Consider the following 13183-nt stretch of genomic DNA (forward strand, 5'->3'; position numbering starts at 1 on the left):
ATGGAACTATATTCAACTAGTTTCTTTTAACTTGTCCAAGTCTCCATGGGCAAGTTAAGGCAGTTCACACTGCCAAACAGCAGTTTCCAGTCTGATAACAATAGGGCATGTTAATGTTGGCAGCAATACAAAGGAGTCCCATTTTCATACAGATGTACGTTTATGCACAATAGCATATTTGGTATTTGCAGCTTTTCTTCAGCATCACCCATGCATAGTTTAGGGGACTTTTCTTCTTTGTTTAAGTACAAGTTCTTCAAGTGTTCTGTTTACTGCAACTGTTCAGTGAGAGAGGTGAATTACTGCTGTGTTCATAACACTCGGGTACACCCTCTGTAGCACACTCAGCTATATTCATCAGGTTAGAGTGGAAGCAGGAAGCCGACTCAGGAAAATAAACACAAGTTTTAGCTTGGCTTTCTCAGTCTCATATTGCTCCTGGATGGCAGTGGTTCACATGAAGACAACCATTAACCTGTCTGAAAGGACAATATTGCAGCATTTGAATCAGCAGGAGGTCCAAAACGCACATCCTGCCATAGGGGCAGTGCTCTCTCATGCCCAAGGGGGCTACTAGGGTGGAATTGACTTCTGGGAGTTCTCAATAGCAATTAATGTATCACAGCTGCTGAAAATGCTACTCTGTTTGTGATTGCTATATGCATTGCATTAAGTTACCTGACAAATTCCACAGGAAGGCTACAGGATCACCGAGTACATGTTTGGACACTTAGGCAAAACACATTAGTAAATACGCTCTGATGCAATCCAGTTCCTGAGTGAGGATGGGTAAGGCAATAGCCTGAGGGATTATGTACAAGATAGAGCACCTTCTGCTTCTTACACAGCTCTGCTCACTTTCTCAAGCTAGAAGCAAGCAGCAAACGCTTCCTGTCTGACACTTAACTGCAGGGACAGAGCCAGTGCTCTCGATGCAGCTCACAGGGATCCGCTATCACCATTAATAAGCGGCTATAAAACCCCATCCAGCCCGATGACAGTCAGAACGATGTCTGCCAATGGAAGAACCAAACTAACTTTCCCTCTTTCCTCTTTGCAGCCTTGCAGAAAAGGCTTTTCAGAGGAACAAGTAAAAACCTTTACTGGCGAAACCCTTGCAGTGCCTGTTCTAACAAACTCCGGGCTCCACAGCAAGGCAGCCGCCCGCATTTTCAGCGGCACAGGAGCCAGTCAAAGGGGAGGTGTAAGGCAAAAGCCACCATTTGTCAAGAGATCGCCAGGCACAGTTAGCATCCTTGCAGAGGCGCTTGAGGAGGGACGCCCGCCCGCTCCTAATGCGCTCTGCGATCTAATGTGGTTACGTTCGCCTCAACCACAACACAACCCCCAGCACAACACACGCTCCCGCTTTAATTAGATTCCCTCCCCAAAGTCAGCCCGAGCCAGATGGTATTTTCCTCAGCAGTTACGACAAATTGACCTTGATACTAGGGAAACGCACGCTGCTTCTGTCTGTCTGAGGCACACATTACAAGCGGAGCCGGCGGGATGCTCCTGTGCTAAAAGGGGGCAGAGGCAGAGCCGCGATGAACCCCTCCATGTGCCGGCGGGGAAGTTGATCGAAAGTAACCCGGTGTAACGATAATAACGGCGATGATGATGATGATGCACTGCGGTGACAGCGCTCGCACCGCCACGCCGCCAGCGATGAAGCTCCTCAGACATCACCCCGCTGATTGAAGCGGCCTCGCACCGTGCCCCGCTCCCCCACCGAGTGCCCGCGGAGGGCGGCGGCCCCCTCAGCCCACAAGGCCCGCGGGACCGGCCCCACCCGCGACTCCCCTCACAAGCGGAGCGGGGAGTCGGGGGGGGGAGCCGAGCACCGACCGAACACCCCCGTCCCCCGACGGGGCGCTGCGGCGGGCGGCCCCAAGGGTGTCCCCTCACCGCCACCCCCTGCCCGCCCGCGGCCGTACTCACCCTCAGCCAAACGCGAGGGCTGCACCAAAATGGCAGGCGGGCAGCAACTTCCCCGCGCCCCGTCGCTCATGCAGGGAAGGGGCTGCGGCCGCCCCACGCCGGCCCCCGGCCTGACACCTGCGTGGAGCCGAGGGGGCCCGGCTCCGCACCAGCGCAAGGCGAGAGCCCGCAGTCGCCGCCGCCAGCACCGCCGTCTCCTTCTCCTCCCCTTAGCGCCGGACGCGCCGCCGGGTGCTGCCGCGGTGCCCCCGCCGCGCACCGGCACCTGCCCGGGCGCCGGCTGCCAATGGGCGCGGAGGGGCCGGGCCAAAGGCGGGGCGAGGGGTGGCGGCGGGGCCGCGCCTCACCTCAGAGGAGACCCGCGGCGCGGTGCTGGCTGCCCGGTGCCCGCTCCTAACGCCGGGTGCGGGGCTGAGGTGGGCGGGAGGACGCACCCAGGGCTGGGCCCCACAGCGGGGCTCCCTCGGCGCCGCCCAGCCGCCAACAGGGCGGAGAAGGGAGCGGGCAGGGAGGGGGGGTGTCTCCTGAGGTAAAACGGAGCCGGTTGATGCCAAAGGACAGGAATTGCATCCCTACGGATGCAGCACGCTTCGTGCGGCCTGGTCAGTGACTGCCGCCACCAACGAGCCTAATGTGACCGTGCCAGTTCGTGTCCTGTGCCGCTGCGGATCGTGCTGCAGCCACCTCATTACTTTACCCGAAGTGTTATTTTTCATCCCTGCTCTGTGGGGTGTGTGTGTTTTTTTTTCCCTTCAGGCTTAACTTCATTTTAAAATAGCTGCAGCTGTTCAGCGCAAGGAAGGGGTTTGTTTGATCTCAGCTGAAGCGCTTTGTCAAGACAGATGTGTTCAATAAACCCTGGCAGGTTTCCAAGGGGGATGTCTTCTGCAATGCCTCTGTTTACACTGATTTCGTGGTGTTACAAACAGACTGGGTTATCAGACGGTTATTCCTTGGGCCACCCATTAGTAGAAGGGGTGCTGCTGTGTGAGGCAGATACAACATTGATGCCAAAACCCTGAAGAGCTTTAGGAAGTGTTCGGCATCCCATATTGATTCCTGTGTCCCAAATGCACCTATAAAACAATAACACATCTGGGAGTTTCCCAAAAGGAAGAACTTCTTTACATAGAAACAAGGAAAAGGAGCATCCTGTCCAGCAGCTTTTCATGGCATGGCAGCAAAGCAGGGGCTCACTCAAACTAAAGGTCATCATTGCCTCGATGAGAAGAAGAAGTGATAACGTGCACCAAGCATTCTCAATGAGTGAAGAACTACCCATACAGAGCCCCCTCCCCAGCCTTACTGCTAGCTGAAACCCTGGAAGTATAATATGTTTTAAAATCTGTCAGTGCCAATGAGTTATAATGGTGCTGGTTATACAACCACGAGATCAGACAGGTTGGTTGCCTTTGTGTTCCTCACACTCAGTAAGCTAATACTACGTTCAAAAGTGATGTTTCACCCTTGCCTCAGCACTGTGCATTGAGGTACACAGTTTATGCTTTTCTCTGTCATATTTCACATTCTTCTCTACAGGAGACAAAGTGTTGGACGTGGGGCTCTTTTGTTCCACACCAGACAGGAATCAGTATGTTTTTATTCTGCATCAGTACCCCATGGGGAAGGTATTAACTTAGGGCATGCTTAAACCAACCATTAACCACTGAGAGTGATAACTAAGATAGGGGAAAGAGAAGAACAGTGCATAAGCGAATTAATATTGTAATGGCCTTATGGATGCTATGCTGGACTTCTCTGTCTGCATCCCCCTCCCTTGTTGGATGCTTTGTTTGTCTTCGTCTACAGCTTGTGTTGTCTCACTTGGAAAGAAACCAACTTCTGTTTGCAGCCATAGCAAGTACTTTCTGATGGCTGCTATTCACAGTAAAAGAAAACACGGACTCCAATCTCTTTTTCACAGCTACAGGCAAAATCATCAGGCAGAGATGGGTGAAACTGAGATGTGCCAGGCTTTCCCTGGGATCACATACGATACAGCCATTGCGTGATTAAAATAGGTACCTAAATAAGGATGCAGAATAAACAGTAGTCAGAGGAAGATAAATTCTGCAGTGAGAGATGAGACTCAAGTGGTAGCAAGGGATTTTCATGCCCTCTGAGCAAGATGTGCTGAAACACCTTCCCATCCAGTGCCTGGTGACTGGAGGGCAGCAGGGCACCAAGAGGTACAAGGGATACCAGCAACAGTGGGGTGGTCACCAGGGAAAGGAGAATGCCCTCTGTGTATCTCACTTCCTACAGCTCTGAAATTCCCAGTCCTCCTTACGTCCATGGCAGAGCTCAGTTAAACTGCAGCCATGCAATCTTTCAGTGATACTAACCTCGGTATGGAGACAACCAAACAAGAAGTCAGCCCCCCAGTATGCAACCATTCTGCCACGTGGTGCTAAATAAGCTGCAGCATGGAAAAAACCTTGTGAAGAAAAAGATGATGGATGTGGTAATAACAGGATACAGGACAAGAAAATGTGTATTTTCTCGATGGTGAGCTTCTCTTGTCACAATGCAGCCTTTTCCATACAGAAAAACTCATCCAAATATAGACTGAAATAAGCAGGTGGGTTTTGCTTGGAAAGCTCAGCACTAAATCCCATGGTGCCATAAACTACATGCGGCTACAGGGCTGCGGTGGCCAATGGGTACCTGCTGGAAAGCCACAAGGCACTGCGTTTGCCAGAGTTTTACTTATTTATTTCTATTTATTCAGAATAAAGGTCTATTTAGAATTTGTGTTACATTTTATTAAATGTTATTAAATTTCTGTTTAGGATATTTCAGAATAAAGTTCTATTTATTCAGAATAAACTCTTAATTTCTTGCAGCCTACTGCTATCTGGGGGCAAAATATAAAGGCAGTAATTGGCCATTAAGTCTCTCAACTGATCTGTTAAGACTTCAGAGTGTTGTCACAAGATGTAGCAAACAACGATTTGATGGCAGTAACCTGGAAGTCAGTGTAACCTTTTACCTCTCAAAGAACATCCTAAATACAAATAATTCAACAAGTGCCTATGCAAAACAGGGAGTATTGTGATAAATCACTTAAAGCATTTAAGTACTTCATAGGCCCATCAGCAACTGAGAAAGGGGTGAAAGAGCTGAGAAGAATGGACCATTTTTTAACAGTATTTAACATGGACAGCATACAATGTGATATGGCACTTTGCCACCGCTTTTCTATGAGGCACTGGAATGGGTTGCCCAAAGAAGTGGTGAATGCCCCATCCCTGGCAGTGTTCAAGGCCAGGCTGGACAGAGCCTGGGCAACATGGTCTAGCATGAGATGTCTCTACCCATGGCAGGGGGTTGGAACTGGATGATCATAAGCTCCTTTCTGACCCAAACCATTCTGTGATTCAATGATTTCAAGTCAGGTTCCCTGCCCCAGAAGCCTCATAATGTACGGAGGAGCTCTGACAAACATTAAGGGGGAAAAGAGAGAAAGGAAATCTGAGAGAAGGCAGAATTGGGATTCTCTACATACGTTAGTAAAGGAGACAGCTTGAAGACGTTTTGCTATTTAGCCAGCAGCAGAACTTAGGCACTTTGAAAGCAAACAAACACACCAAAATCCCACAACTGGAATGGAAGCACCAGCGGATAAACTGTAAGTGATGCAGTAAAAATGATTTGTTGAAATCACTGGGGGGAAGGCAAGGAGAGGTTTTTTGGTGGTGGTGGTGGATTTGTGGTCAGTTCAAAGATGATAACAATGGGAATAAGAGATAATAAGAGAGATGGTAGAGAACAAAAACCATGGTGGTGAGTGATAAGAGCTACCCATGGTTACTAGAAAGAATAATCTGAATGGGAGTAAGTTCTGGAAGAGAACGTGCTGCTGACTGTACCACTGTTACCGCAGATCTCCTCATTTACATGGAGTGCATGCAGGCAAGCTTGAAGGTGTCTGCAGAAGATGCTGCTTGCAGAGAAATGAAGGCTTTTTCAGTGCTTTACGCCTGCCACCAAATGGGTGAGGTCAAGATCCAGCTCTTACATTTCTCCAAGTAAAAAAGGTGCTGTGTGGTCTTCAATATCCCTGAAGAATGAACTTCATTTCCTAACAGTGGCTCAAACACACAAGGCAAGCGTCCTTCATCCCCAGCGGATTCTGTCAGTCTTTCTCTCTGCTTAGCCCCACTTTTCATGCAATAACTCCCTGTTGCTCATCAATCCGAGGACAAGCAGCAGCAGGAGGGATGTGGTCCACTGAAGCTTTTCTTTAGAGCTTCATTTCTGTCCTGTGCAAAACAGCACTGAGGGTGTGGGAGCATCTTTTATATGGTGCAGCGCTGAGGGTGTGGGAGCACCTTTTATATGGTTCAGCGCTGCTTTCTTATTTACAAACTGGGAAAAAGCAAGGAAAAGCTGCCTGGTGCCCAGGGGAGGACTAATAAAAACCATGCAAGACTGCAGCTAAACAGGAAAATGCTCGTGTCAAGACAGCTTTGACTTCACAGATTCAAGCGCTGAACAAACAGGAGCACTTGTTGGTTTAGCTCTTGTGTTCAGTGGTACTTTCTTTCAGGCTCACTTGGTTTCTTTGTACCAGAATCAATGGGTGGCTGTGAAATTTGGGAGTTAAAACAAACCCAGCTAAAACCACTCTGCTTGCAGTTGCTTCTAGAGTTACTCTCTTGTGTTTTTACTGGTTCAATTCTCTAGTACTACCAGCACTTGCTTTCAAATCTAACTCTTATTAATGCCTCTGATTCCTAAAGCCAGCCTACAGCCAAGTAGGTTCTTTCATAGGAAGACCTAAATGGTTTCCTCGTTCAAATAAATTGAGCTTTTTCATTATTTGAAAGTATTAGAAATCAAATTTTAGAAGCTGTCATCAACCCAACTGCCTTGGGCTAAAGCTGACAAATGAAGGCGATGGTGTTAAGAGCTTCTTTCCCCCTTATTCTAACTCTATACAGACAAACTGTCCTCACATGCAGCGAGTACACAGTATATAATTCTCTGCTAATCTTTTACAAGCAAAACCACAGCCATAATGTAACAAATCCTCATGAAGAGAGTCTTAAAATCCTGGGCAGGATGAAACCAGTGCATTCCTTTAAGCACCATTAGTCAAAATGTAAATACTGATTAAAATACTTCCTATTAACGTCCTGTATTTTAGTACATCCTGAGTAAAGTTGTTTTCACACTGATTTTTTCTTTCCTTTTTTGAAAGAAAAATTAATCCTGGCAGCAATTTCTGCATGGGAATGGGGTCAGCAAAAAAGCAGAGCAGTGTTTCCCACACTTTTATTTAGGGGACCAAAGAATTAACCACTTCTGGGGTAAAGGGTAAAGTGAGCTTGCTCACTTTCCCCCCCATCCCATTAGACTGTTGAATGGAAATAGGTACAATTTCATGCATACAAGTGTTTATACATTTACAAAACTTTTATGCAGCTATCTTATATCTAAGTCCCTACTTTTGTGATACTCATCTGTTGAGAGTCAGTACCACATGGATGAGGAAAAAATGAACAGCAAAAACACTTGGGGACAGTGAGGCAAGCTCTTTGCAGGTGACACAGGTGAGTTCACGGACATTTCTGAGCCTTGGAAGCCAAGCACAATCACATACACTGACCGATGAGATTTACCCAGGTGTAGTAGAATCACAGAATCACACAGGCTGCAAAAGCCCTTTAAGCTCACCCAGTCCACCCGTTCCCCAGCACTGCCAAGGCCACCACTAACCCATGGCACTGAGGCCTCGTCTCCACGCTGTGTGAACACTTGCAGGGACGGTGACTGCAGCCCTGCCCTGGGCAGCCTGTTCCAATGCCTGAGCACCCTCTGGGGAAGGAATTGTTTCTCAGCTCCAGCCTAAGAACAGACATGACCCTGACAGATGTGGTACTGAACAGATGAGTATCACAGAAGTAGGGACTCAGATATAAGACTGCTGCATAAAAACACCTAGGAACAGCTATTGTGAAAACTTCTCTCCACAGTGCATCTAGCAGAAGTGGACATTATTGGGCAGAAGTTATTTCCTGGATGCCTCTTTCATTAAGGTAGTTTCTCTGCTGCCAAACCCAAAGCTTAGAGACAAACACACAGCAGCAACAGTTAAGGCAATTAAAAGAAGGTTGCCTGCCAACATCCCTTTCCAGAAAAGAACTGAGTCAAAGTATTATGAAAGTAGATGCGTCAGATGCTGGCACATCTAATGACATTATTGTTTGATATATTCTTGCACAACCTCTCACATGCCTTCATTACTCTCAGGAGCCTTGCAGCCATGTTCTGTACAAGCCCATAGAAAATACCCAGTGCTTGTTTCAAAGAGCTTACCCCATGAATCCTCTAATTCCCCTCCCTGGATTTTCTCTAATCAGTTTGTTCCTTGGTGCTTTCTCACACACAAAGTAAAATTCTTCTTATTTAACTCCCCCCCAAAGAGCATGGGACGTACTGGAGCAGGATTATATCTGTCACAAGCTGCTGAAATGACTGTGTGGTATTATGCAAATCAAATCCCCCAGGGATTGTCTTAAACCCACACAAGTTTCTTTTCAGTGTATCTACCTTGGGACCTCACATCAGTTTTGCTTCTCAATCTTGTTTTAAAGGTATCGTGTCTGACAGGACTGTGTCACTCATTTCACCTTGGCTCGCCCAGCGCTCCAGGCACCACACAGATGCACTCTTCCACAAGACCAGGATCAGCCCTTTAAGGCTTAGTCCTCACCTCCTTCTGCTCTGCCCAACATCACCTTACTGCAAACTAGACTTGAGAAAGTTCTCATTTTTATCATTCCTACGACAATCACTTTTCCAGCTTGGAAACTGGAGTAGACCAAACCTCCGATAGACCCGGTACCTGCTTCCACACATCCTCTTTCTCTGCTCAGCTCTGAAACTCTCAGCCCTCAGCCCAACAAGGTGTGTCCCTCCAGACAAATATTTATACACCAAACTCCGTTTCCTCATGCAAGTTCCTGGTGAATGCATAAAACCACAGTCACTGCGATCTTAAAACCTAAACTACCCACATGTAATTCATTCACAATTGAAGGGGAGAGCCTGGTCTCTAATTGCACAGCTCAAACTGTTCATTTTCCCGTGGGTGCCAATTATTATTGCTCTCCTCAGTGGCATCTCCACCACAGGCCGTGGGGTAATGAAGAAAGCTGAGTAAATAGTGCACACAAGATATCTGTGAATCATTAACAAAGTCATTAAAACAATGACAGATGATTTGTACTGAAACAGGGTCTAGCACAGAGCATGTGTCTTCCGGTGCCCAGGCAGTCTGTGGCACAGGGAATAGAAGGCTCTGCAGCCAAGTCCTAAATCCAACAGCCTTTCTGATGAAATGATCCTTTGACATACAGCCACTGTGGAAGCCCTCAGTTGTTTTCTTGTGGTCATTCTTATGAGGGACTATTCTAATGCATCGGCTGTTTGCCCACAAGAAGGATGCCCATGAGCTCTGCAGCAGGGCTCAGCAGGGCAGACATTTCAGTTGCCCAGCAGGGCAAGTGTTGGACCCTGTATATAAAAGAAATATAAAGTTCCAGACCAACATTTATTTACTTTAAATACATCTAGGCACGAGCATGGCCACCAACGGCCTCCCCAGGTTTTCCATGCTTTGGTACCAGTGTGCTGTATACGTTCTTACCGCATTCCCTGTGACAAGTTGCTGCTGTCTGGATCCTCCCTGTATGCAAACACACTTAGATCAGGCCTCTGCCAACGTGCAATTAAGCCGTTACAGCCATCACTGCTCAATGGCTTCTCTTCTCCAGGCTGAACAGCCCCAGTGTTCTCAGCCTGTCTCCATACAGGAGGTGCTCCAGCCCCTGAGCATCCTCATGGCCTCCTCTGGACTTGCTCCAACAGCTCCATGTCCTTTTTATGCTGAGGACACTTAAGCCCTTTTCATTTCAGTGCTCCTGGTTCTGTAACTTTAAGACCTTAAGACCTCTTGCCTGAAGAGCAAAGTTGGAGTGGTCCTGCAGTGGCATCTGAAATGCAGCCCTACTCCTATTCCCACAGCTAGTGCTGTGAGGAATTCACTCTCTTTTAATTAAACTGCTTTCAGTGAAGGTCATTCAGTTTCCTTTTTCTTTACAAGCACTATGGAATATAATCCTTGAAAAAACAAACCCACTGCAGTTACGTACTGCTGTGGTAGAAGAGACAAGACACTAAGGTTTCCACAGCAACTATTAGTGGTGACCCAGGGTACACCCTAAGTATTACGTGATTTCGCTACTCCTAAACCATTTAATGGTCTATACTAAACAACATTAATTGGACTGTATTCAGTTACAGTTTTAATACCAAATCCCAGTTGATGTTCTCGATGTAAACGGCTTTACAGCAAGCTGTAATTCTTTCCCAGAAAAACCCCAAAACCCAACCCAAACAGAACAACAAATAAATGGTTAAGCCAATGGTGCTATAAGAGTTGAGCTTTCATATCTGAGGTTCATTCGTTTCACTTGCAGCTGGATTGCCCTTCCTTGCAATTTAATCTTACCTCTACTGGATGCATAAATGGAAACAAAAAATCTCCGTATCAAGTACCAAACAACAGAAAAGACAGTATCAAGGCTCTTCACTTGGTAGAAGGGGACATTTTTCCAACAGAGAAGTGAAAGGGGATGTAAAGGGTAAGCTGAGAAGATTCAGGATTCCTGTAGCCTCCCAGGCACAGCTTTATCAGTAGAGTGAGGGTCTCTGAATGAAATACGTTGAGGAAAAGGATGACTTCTCAATAAGGAGCAAGACAGAAATACATAGGGTTTTCCCAGCTGCATGAATGATAAAATTCCTTCAGTTTGTTGAGCAAATGGAGTTGAGGAGCACCAGCTTCTGTGGTCAGCTCTAGGACCTGAACATCCTTTCCTGCTTACAGAGAAAATTATAGAGAACACACACTCATGGAAGGTGGTATTTCAAATCTCAGGACTTCAGGGGAAGGCAAAAGAGAAATGACAGATTATCTATATTGGTGGACTGTGTTTGACTGTTAATGGAGGGATCCATTCTCCTAACCTTCCCTGGAGCACTCGGTACTCTAGACCATAGGTTCCTTCTGTTCAGCTAAAGAAAGGTCTCTAGATTTCAGGAGAATCTGCTAAGACTTTCACAGTCTTTTCCTGGTGGGTTGTGACTAATACAGCACCTCAACCACCATCTCCCTCATGTACGGAGATGCACACCTTTTAGCTGTCTTTCCAGACTCAGTCAGTATCTCTTTAAAGCCACTACATGGAGAGAAAAATCACACAGTCTCCAATATCATTTTCCCATCTCTGTTTATACCATGCCCAATATGTTATGAGAGATGGTACTACAATAATAAGTGACGGGAGAGAATATAGCCAGTGATAGCCATAGGCAGAGAATAACTCATGCCTCTCCAACTTCCCTTTGTGTGACTGTGGTAGTTTGAAAGACTGTTACTTACATATAGGATTACTTAAACTGGTTAAAGTCAAGTGAATGGTTGACTTGAGAAATACGAGAAGAAAGCAACAGCAAAATGGTGCAGGTACCAGCTGAGATCAGCTCAGCTAGCAGAAGCTGAACCCAGGAAAGACAACAACTGTAAAGATGTATGGGGGGAAGGAGGGGAGGAATCACTAAAAACACCTCCCTTCCAAGAGCTGTCAGAAGCATCAAACACAGGAGCCACAGATATTTTTGGTGAGACCACACTGTTGTGTCAGAGCAATCTCTGATTCCTTCCTGCTATTAAACTCCACCACCACAAGACCTCCTTTTGGCCAAGAGATTCCATCTCAAGGTGGTGAATGACATTCTGACCTTGTTACAGGAACTCTAGCAGCAGCAGGACACTGCAGGGCAGCTCTGCAACCTGACTTATCCCTGGTATAGCTGTGTTGCACAGGCTGGAATAGGGAGTTCAGCATCTCAGTCCTTTCTTCCAGGTCCATGATAGCATGGGCTCAGCATATAAAAGGTCTTTTGAGGCTCTAGGGTAGACAGCAAGGCTGACTATTCCTCTGAAGCTTCCTAAACTTAGGGGACAGAGCTTCCTAAAGGTATCACTTACATGTGGAGCCGATGCTGAGAGGAGCCATGCTGTCAAAACCTACCTGCACTCTGCTATAAAAACATGCTGCTCTCTCCACCTTTTTCTTCCTGTTTGGTGTGATTTGCGTTTTCAAAGTAAAGGCAGTCAGACCCAGATGCTTTGCAGCGCATCCCACAGACACTCCAGGAAGGAGAGAATCAATTCTCTGTTGGAAATGGCAGTCGCATCCTTTCCTACAAGAAAACGAGATGAGGACAATATGTGATTCTGTCACGTTTGAAATGTGGCACTGACAAGGTGAGTCTCAGACACCTGCATTACTCTCCTGGTGTGATTACTTTGGTAGTTCTGATCCTAAACACCCATTCCTTGTCTTGCAGGGTCTGACCATGACAATTATTCTACCCCTCCCTGCCTTATACTGTACCAAATGTATCATGGATAAGAACAAGCATTTCAAGCAGAAATAATCCCTTTGGGAAATACTGGCAAATCACTTAGCAACATTTTTATGTGACTGCATTCATTAGCTTGCTTATTATTAGATTTTATGAAGTTGAGGATTTTGGAATGGCTTCCTGGGACTTTATACCTTACACACTCATTCAGATTAACGTGCTTGAGCCACGGCAAACATTCCATGCGTGCAAATAGTTTCTTTTTACCTTGCTGAAGATTCAAATGTACTTTTCAGTTAATGACTACAAGAAATCTGCTTGTCAAATTACACTGGTTTATTTCCCCTGTCGGGACAGGCAAATATTGCATATACCTGCTATTCATCAGCCTTTTAATAAATGGAATAATAGAAGGCATCAGCAAAGAACCCTGCAGCAAAGTGAACAACTGTCCTTGCACTCTAACTATGGAGATAAGTTGGACTTGTTTCCACCATAAATCTTAATTAAAACCTCTAATTTCTGTCTTTGGCCTGCTTTCTCCCTCTACTGGTCTGAAACAGAATCTTTCCCATAGGGAATTTCAAGGCCTTCCATATTAGTATCTGACCTCCGTAATACAGGAAAGAAAGCACGATGGCCCTGGAGCTCATTCTCTGTGGCACTAACAAACCACATGCCATTGGAGTTCATGAACAGGACAATAAACGTCTTCAATGATTTGGCCATATTTATGCTATGCCTTCTTTAAACACCTCCTCTCTATGGGGATTTGAGCTTTCAGAGTCATGTGGTAGCA

At 46.4% G+C, this 13183-nt stretch overlaps 1 protein-coding gene across 6 annotated transcripts in view; it reads right to left on the bottom strand.

Annotated features, from left to right (window-relative positions):
* Nucleotides 1–12224, bottom strand: part of MYRIP (myosin VIIA and Rab interacting protein) — a 208874-nt gene extending 196650 nt beyond the window's left edge. The window contains exon 1 of one of the 6 annotated variants that reach the window (XM_062621852.1): nt 12048–12224. The gene's annotated coding sequence lies outside the window, so the exon portion shown is untranslated. Of the gene's footprint in view, nt 1–1941; nt 2211–12047 lie in introns of those variants that run through there. The other 5 variants (XM_062621856.1, XM_062621851.1, XM_062621853.1 and 2 more) reach the window with 5 other exon arrangements.
* Between the last annotated feature and the right edge of the window lie 959 nt (nt 12225–13183).

This window comes from Pezoporus occidentalis, unplaced genomic scaffold (genome assembly GCF_034315485.1).
Source record: "Pezoporus occidentalis ecotype Australia unplaced genomic scaffold, CSIRO_AGI_Poc_V1 ctg235, whole genome shotgun sequence".
NCBI classification, from domain to species: Eukaryota; Metazoa; Chordata; class Aves; order Psittaciformes; family Psittacidae; genus Pezoporus; species Pezoporus occidentalis.